Source organism: Vicugna pacos, chromosome 23 (assembly GCF_048564905.1).
Source record: "Vicugna pacos chromosome 23, VicPac4, whole genome shotgun sequence".
Lineage (NCBI taxonomy): Eukaryota > Metazoa > Chordata > Mammalia > Artiodactyla > Camelidae > Vicugna > Vicugna pacos.
Window position 1 is genome coordinate 8,141,628 of NC_133009.1, and position 9,006 is coordinate 8,150,633.

The window sequence follows — 9,006 nt, forward strand, 5'->3', positions numbered from 1 at the left end:
CAACACCACAAAAAAAGAAGATAAAGGTTTTCCCTCACAATAAAAGGCAAAAAGAATAAGACTATATTCTATCACTTTTCCCTACTTCCACTAGTGTTACTGTTTTAAATAGTAACCCAAGACTAATCTAATTGTGTCTAAATTGGGGTTGCTTTTGTTCTTGATACTTCCAGTAGTACAAGGGCATCTTTGATTCTTCTCCCCAAGCCATTTGCAACTTTGGGTTCTCTGAATGTTACATAGCCATATATTCACATTACATGAGTGCATCCATGTAAAGTGACAAGATTTTTTAAAATTTTTGATTGGTTTTCTCAAAATAGCTTAAAGGAGGAGAAAGAACTGTTTATTTATTATACAAGAAAATTACTTTACTCAGGATGGGACAAAAGTATCACAATGAATACACAAATATAGAGCTTATCCTACAGAAGTCGTTCTCAACTAATACCAGCTAATCATCTCCCTGCCCCCACCGTTGGATGGGGGAGCATAACTGGAGATACATGGAGACACTTAGTTTTCACAACGATTGAAGAGCGCTATTAGCACTTAACAGATGTGGGACAAGGATGCAATCTCGCTGCAATAGGGAGGCAATTTTGTACTATGAGGATTCATAACCCTTAAAATGCCAATAAAGCACTCATTGATAACCACTGTCTCAATAGCATTTATTAATCATCTACTACTTTTGAAGGAATTAAGCTTTCACAAGAAAGAAAAAATTTCAAGTAAAAAAAATACCACATAAATAACCATAGATATCAGAGGATGTTGTTTTAGTAACAGAAATTATATAAATAGTTATAAGTTATATTGTGTTTTTTTTTTTAAAGGCTCAATTTTACCTGAACTTTATCAGGTAAACCTGAAAAGGGAAGAGGAAAAAAAAATCTCTTTGGGAACCCACAGGACCAAAACAAGCCAGTTATTGCTGCCTTAATAAAAATTTCAAGATCCTACCAGATTAGGTGATCAATTACCCTTTTTAAAAAATAAATAATACACCCAGAGTACAAAATGACTTTGAAGAATTGGATGGATCCAGGACTAAGATTAAATCATAATCTCCAGCTCTAACTGTGACTGTTCAAAACCAGGTAGGTCCAATCCCTTTTATTCACCAAAACGTTCCTAAAACATTAAAAATGTCATTTTACGTTACTCTAAATTTTCACCCAATATTTAAGGATCTGGTCATCTTAAGTGTTGATGTTAACTATACATACCATTTAAATAGCAACGTCTTGGCTACATCCATTTTTCCTTGTTTATACTCCGTTATTGCCAGAGCTGTCAAGATATGGGCTTTGTCTTGTTCTGATTCAACAACAGACAAGGCTCTCTCATAGGCTGTTACACAGAGTCAGAAACAAAAGCAAAACAATGTAAAAGCAACCCTGATTGACAAACTGGGGTTTTTCCTTTCCTAATCTTAGCTTTCAAAATAGTCTAACTAAAATTATATATTATTCCTTTGTTCTCAAGTTAACAGAATAAAAACTCATAAATAACATAACTTGGTTTAGCTGTTCCACAGTGATTCTGGGGATATCATTAGGATTATTATGTGCCATTTCCCAAACTGCATCTTCTGAATCTATAGAGAATTCTGAGTCAGTAACATTAAAAGAATTGGAGGCCCACAGCCATTGAGATATCAACCAAATCCCCATGAACAGAGCAGGAACTTCATTAAGCAGTAGATACTTACAATGAGATGCACACACATAGGTTCGGCCCATTTATATGGAAATGTACTCAATAAACATTTTTGGAGAAACCAAAGTATATTATTACTAACAATGGTTGAGGTCTTCATTTATCAGAAATGTATACTGAAACGCTGTGGAACAGTAAAGACCAGCTTTCAAATGCTACCTTACATGTGTACCATCAGAGAGCTTGGACCTCAGTTTCTTCATCTAAATAATAAAGGTAATACGCAGTTCACAACACTGCTAAATGATTACATTATTATGGTGACTATTCATCATAATAATATACTAAATAAGAGAACAGGCTAAAAAATACCTAGTATTTTTCCTGACTCCTAGTCAGATTTTTAATAAACACTGCAGCACCTACCCCCATCTTAATATCACATTTTTCTGTATATAAGCTTATCATGATTAAAGTCTTCTCTGGAATCTGGTAGGATGTAAATACCCTTTAGCTTTAAGCAACATACTTACCTTTGCTACTCTCTTTGTACAGACCCTTCATAAATAAAGCCAATGCAAAACCTACGATGTCTTCTAATTCCTCAAGGGGCGTGGACTTAAAAGCCTGGATAGCTTTATCATATTCACCAATGGAACTAAGAAGCAAAACATAACTTACTTTTAATATCAAAAATCATTTTCATTTATCAAACTACAGAGATATCATCATACCAAGGTTCTTTAAACAACCTACTCATTTAACATGTTAAAGCTGTAGAAAAGACTGACATTAAAATAGAAGGCATATCACTTATTTCAAATAGGATGTACTAGAGGGATTTAACTTCACACTTTGTTTCTTTCAAATTACGTGTGAAAATGACCAGTTCTGACAAATTACAGTGTCTTTTTTTTTAAACAAACTTGAATTAAACTCTCAAGTTATCAAAATAATTTCAAGTTGACTTTTATAAAGAACTCTAATTTTTCAAGCTTAATACACTAATTAAATATTACCCTATGAGTACAGTTCTAGCATCTTTGACAAGGTTAACAAGTCATAAAATACCCAGTCAGAATCAAACCTTGCCTTTGTATAAACTGTTTTTAACTGCACACACATTTTTGGAAGGCATATAGATACACTAAAATTTCACAGACAAAACTATACATCATCTTTTCTGTATTCAATAGGAAGAAAAGTAAAAATTGTCATATATGATACTACCATAGAATGCACAAACACACAAACACACAAATACTTGTTCTGTTTATTTAAAAATGAAGAGAAGCTACCATCAACTGGAACAGGGTCTTTGAGATTCTTATTTCTGGCATCGATCACTGTAATCAGAAGCTGTTTCTATTTTTAATGTGTTATTGGAAATCTTTTCATAAAATCGTTTTAATCTTGGGGGCAGGTGTAGGTGGGAGCTAAAAATACAGGCAATCTTTGCTTCTAAAATCAGTTTTATGAAGGTTAAAGAATTTAAACATCAATAAACTCAAATTTTGATAAATATTTTAATAAAGGGAAGAAGACTCCCTTAGATTATTAATAGATACATACATATATATTACAAGTTTTTTTTTAATGAAAACTGTTTTCAAACTTTTGTAGAGAAAACTGTGGAACTAGAGAAGAGCACAAGGGGGCTTGAACTTTATTTGTAACTTTTTTCTTTGAAAAAGAAACCCGCAGCCTATTAACAGAATTTTAGATCTGTTCTGAGTGCTGACTTTTCATTAAATTATGCTCCGCACTTTATTACTGTATTTTGATATTTAATATATTTCATAATAAAAACAAATTAAAAAGAAATCAGATGACCAACTTTCAATGGGAGGTATAAATTTTCTTCCAAAACAGTTATATTATACGAAACATCTAGCTAAAGAGAAAGGATATTTTGTTCCATACAGTTTCTTACAACATATTTATCTTCTGCTACAACACAATCTTGGAACTCTAAGAACTCTACCAACTCCTAAACACACAGTTTAAAAGAATTAAAAGGAGAAGCAATCAGAACAGGAAAACATTTTTGTCTATAGCTCTGATTCAGTTACATGGTTATAAAAGAAAAGAACTGGTTGGCTACCCCAGATTTCTACTATGCAGCTCCTTAAAAGATGTAGGTACTAATCCCAAAATATCAAGCTATAGTTGTAACAATGTGTTTCAAACTGGAACAATCCATTCTGGGGCAGCTCTCAACTTGAGGAATCCTTACTTTGAGCCAAAAAACTTCCTGCCATGAGCATGTCTGTTCTCCCGACCTAGTTCTATCTTCTGAAATAACTGGTTTCCAATCTTTTTCTTTTTTTAATCTTTTTTTGAAGTTAGAGATCTTTGAGAAGCTGAAGCTAAATGGCTCCCTCCCCGCCCCTAAAATGCACACACACACACACACACACAATTTTGTGTACTATTTCAAAAGGGTTTCTAGACCCTTAATTCCATCCCCAGTTTTAGAATATATGGCAAATCAGAGTAAATCTAATCCTCTTCCAATTAACTAGGCTTCTATTAGTAGAGACAGTAACTACCTCTCTTGCAAATGTTCTACTGTCTAGTCCACAAGCATCAGTTCCACAGCTGCTCCTCACGAAGCACAGTGGGGTTCAGTGTCCTTACAGGGACAGGAAACGGTTAAAGCAGCTTGGTGCGGTGGGAATTACGTATTCCAGGGAATGTCACCATCCTACTCATCTATACATGTCTCTCTACTCTAGAAGCTGGACATCACCTCACCAGTCCCATAACTTTCACCAGGAAAATGTAACAGATTCACAGAATTAATGGGAAAAAATATACTTACCATAACAATCTGCCATAATTTCTCATTGTAACGTTGTAAGTATCTTGGTCTTCTGCAGTCTGTAACAACAAAATTGCCCTTTAAAGAAAGGACAAGTATTTAAATTATCCATGTGCAACAGCATTCTTTTACTCTTCCTCCTTAACTGGATCTACAGAGTTTTGTTGTCATCATTTAATTCTACTAATGGTTTAACTAGTTCCATACAGCTTATTCATATTTTATTAAATTGGTACCACAAACGTACTTTTAGTTAGATTTTAGGTTGTCAGGAAAATAACTTTATTATAGTGACCTCTTAGTAAATGAAATCATTTATCATACTTGAATTCTAAATAATCCAAAAATTCTAGTCTAAATATGGGAAACAACTGTATTGATGTTTTAAAGTTTTGAAATACTTGAAGTATATAGAATCTGAGGTACACAGAACATCCTTAAAATTATTTATATACTAGTAGTTTGAGGTAGGAAGCCACGAAATGGAGTGCTCTCATGTGCCTTTACCTGTTACATACAGAAAAATATTTAGGCTACTCTGAATTCAGAGAAGGGAATGAGTCACCAGGAGTCCCAAGAGGCTTAGAATAAACACAACATGCCGACAGCACATATTTTTACCTTCTCATGCTCAGAGCCCTGTGGGTAAGCAGGGAAATGTCTCAGCAACTATAGGAGTCAGATGTAAGACTTTCTGCTCTTTGTTTTGTTTCATTTTGTGTTCTGTTTAAAGATTAGCCAGGGAGAAATACCTATGAAAAACTTTAAATGCCCCTGAAGTTACATGAAAAACAGAAATTTGGCAGAGAAGTCTAATAGATTGTATTATAGAAATAGTATTATATTAAAAATTAAACTTCTAGTTAGATTTATACCTAATTTGTAGTTTCAAGTCTCCAACACTCATTTAAAGCAGAAAACAGTGATGATCAGTCAAGAAAAAGCGGTGCATATCCCAGTGACTGCGGAGTTGCCATTTTAAGCAAAGCAGTGTTAGACTCACGATATTTGCAATTATAATGTACGCTCCACAAGAGTAGCAAGCATTCAAAAGCTGCTTACTGTTCTCTGAAAATCGTGCTCACTGCTGTATTCTATCAGTTTTATACAGTTTCTTTACTGGTAACTTTATTGTAACACTGAAAGAAACAGACCTCTTTCCACATACACCTGGCAAAATAAGCCTTGACTGCACAGCCTCCAGCACCATCTGGTGATGGCTTCTCTGAGCGCCTGAGGGATCTGTACACGATGGCAAGCATCTGGGACACATCTCGGTTATTTTTTTATCTAACAAGTCTTCTTCCAAGTATCTACTTGTTTAGATTTAGGATGATGATGTGCCTCCGAGGTGAGCTAATCAGGTCTTTTAACTTTTTAACTAGTACTCACAAGACCAATAATTTTCTTACTCACAGATCTACTGACTTGTTGAGAATGAAACTTCAAGTTGACCTTCATTTCCTCGCACTCTCCTGGGTGGTCGTCCCACCCACTCGAGCACGCCGTCCTTGCCTCCTCAACGTGCCGTGTCCACCCCGTTTAGAGTACTTGCTCTCGCTGTTCCCTCTGCCTGGAGTGCTCTTGCCTTGATAACCCAATGGCTTGTGGCCTCGCTTCCTGCAGGCCAGACTCAACCGCCTCCTTAGTAAACCTACCCCTCTTAAACCTATCTCAAATTCCCTATTTGCCACTAGTGTCTGGCCCTTTACTCTGCTCTGATTTTCCTTCTTAGCAATTATTACCATCCCAGATGTTTATTAGCTTACCATGTGCCTCCCCAGCCAGAACCCGGGCTCCGTGAGAAGAGAGCCTATGTCTGTGTAAACTCACAGCTACGTTGCCTGTGCCAAGAACACTGCCTGGCACACAGCAGCTCAACAAGTATTTACTGAATGAATAAGTACTATATGGTAGATATTAAAGTGATTCAAACCAATATATAACGTTCTCATTTCTCTCTGAATAAATACATACATTTAATAAAGCTAGACAAAGTCTAAAGGGATAGATTTTTCTAAAATAAAATCCGAGGGTTTTTTTTTAATTTGGTTCTTGTTTTTTCTTCTCACTCTCTCTTGCTCTCACAGGAGGAGCAAAAGAAATCAAATTACAGCTGAAAATGTGGAACTGCATCTTTTTACCTTCAAAGATGTAATAATAACAGATAATGAAAGATCAGGAAAAGAATCAGAATATTTTATCAGTACTTTCTTCATGAAAATGAGACTCTGTTTTTTCAAAAGGGCCAAATGACAAATAAGGGTCAAATTTCAATTAAACGGTGCCTTTACCTTTGGTATGCAGCTGCTGCTTCCTTTTTCAGTTGTAGATGTTCATTTAAGTAACCCAACATTGTGAAAGCTGGAGCATAATTCTGAATTCTTTCTGGAAATCCAAAAATATCTTTTCAAATGCATGATGGTTGTGTTTGTAAAATATTAGTTTTACTTTCAATTGCTTCAAAATCTTAAACACCAGACTGTTTCCTGATTTCATTGGCATTACTAAGAACAGTAATCTAATTCATCATGACTATAAAATACCAATCATCATTTTATGACTCTTTAAAAGTTATTGAATAACATCTATAGTTACATATGGTTTCTACTTATGTTTTAAAGTTTGAATACTTTTATTTCCAAGGATACAATAATTTGAAATTGTAGCTCATGTTAAAACTAGTCATTTGAATTACAAGGAGATTCGGTTCTTTGGCTAATCACTTAAACTTTTCTGTGATTAAATTTAGTAACAATTTCTCTTGGTGGTTCTGCTTCAATTTCCATGTTTTAAAAAAAAATTCAGTATTGTACCCTAGAAACAGAAGATGATTTGGGCCCTTTCAATGCAGTATTTTGAAATTCTAATATCAAAACCTATCATGTATCTACTAATGAAGAAAGAAATACATCTGATGTACTTAGTTGTATTGGGAAGCAAGCCTTCAAATCCTTTAAACTGTTAAACAAAGTATAAAGTATAATCACATCTTATGTGATGGTTAGGTTCTAACATCAAAGCATAGTGTGAAAATCACATAGTCAAAATGATTCTTGAAAAATCCTAAAGTCAGCACACAAGGACAGGTCACCACACTGAGTCAAGCTGAGTAAGAGATCTATGCCCTCCATCCACACTCACCCTGAGGCAAACAGCAGGACAGACAATTCATCTGCATTCTCTCTTGTCTACTGCCCCTCTTTTTCCTGCTTCTAACTTACTTTTTGGCCAAGTACACGTAGTTAAATTCGATAAATGAATATATGATATGGCTCCACTACAGACTCAAAAACCTAGCTATGCATAATTGTCAGGGAATGATTTGTTCATGTTCCAGGTAGCTGAATTTTGCAGAAAGCTAAAGCTTTACCTCTTTATATAAATCCTTTACAAATGTTTCCCATCTGTAAGGAAACCTATCAAAATTTCTGATCATACACTTTCTCAGAGGCTCTAGATATTCACTAGTCATTCCTTTTGGCACATTGCATAACATGTTAATGTCCCAAAGTGCTGGATGTCTGGAAACTGCCTTCTACTCAAGTGCCCCAGGCTCAGTGCACGAGTGTTACCATCCTGCATATTACAATGATGAGGCATTTTCTCTCCCACTTTTCAGTCTGTCTGATTCTTCAGATTATTCAACTGTCAATATTTCTGTTAAACTCCTAGCTTCTTTATTAGAATTTTGTCAAGGGACAAATAAGATGCTAGTGAAACTAACATTCCTTGAGCATCTAGGATAGGCTGGGTACTCTGCATAATGTTTTGTATATATATCTCATTAAATCCTAAGCAATACATATTTTCACTCTTGCGTTATAGAAGGGAGGACTGAAATTCAATTTGGTAAAAAGCCCAAGATTTCATTTGGCTAAGTGGTGGAGCTGAGACTGAAACCCAATGTTCGTTTTATTAAGGAAGAATGGAAATTATTACACTAGATGGTTAATAAAATTTCAGCATTCTGTCCTTTTCCTAAGCCTAAACATACTTTTCCAGTATCTTGAAGCAAGAGCAGGTGCTAAAGGGGGATGTTAAAGGTACTGGGTTTGGAAAATGAAGCATATAATATTCATATAATTCTCACAACCCTGCAAGCTCGGTTCTGTTATCTCTATTTTTCAAGATGAAGAGATGTTAAGGGAAGTAAAATACTTGGCTTGTGACTGCAGAGAAAGTAAATCACAAAACTAAGCATTAAGGCCCATTAAGCTCCAAAATGCTGTCTACTACAGCATGGAAATCACTTCTATCTTGAATCATTAGGTAACAATAATTCTCATCGCTCTTCAACAATCCTTACTAAAGTTTACTAACGCAGAATACTTGGTCACTAGTGAGGAAAGTGCAAATTCCTATCTTAAAGAATTAGCATTTAATTTGGAATTAACTTTAAATTTAATTTAAGCTCTTTAAATTATTTTGACAGTTATTCATATATCTTGCCATTATATAACAGATGCCTTACCTATGTATTTACTCAAAACAACCTGTGCTGCTGGAATTGCATT

General features: G+C 34.9%; 1 long non-coding RNA gene across 1 annotated transcript; it reads right to left on the bottom strand.

Annotated features, from left to right (window-relative positions):
• Positions 1 to 1,238: 1,238 nt before the first annotated feature.
• Positions 1,239 to 4,522, bottom strand: LOC140688605 (uncharacterized). The gene is made up of 3 exons (XR_012063303.1): positions 4,490 to 4,522; positions 2,199 to 2,323; positions 1,239 to 1,356 (listed from the first exon to the last, which is right to left on the bottom strand). It is a non-coding gene; the product is annotated as an uncharacterized lncRNA (long non-coding RNA).
• Positions 4,523 to 9,006: the final 4,484 nt, after the last annotated feature.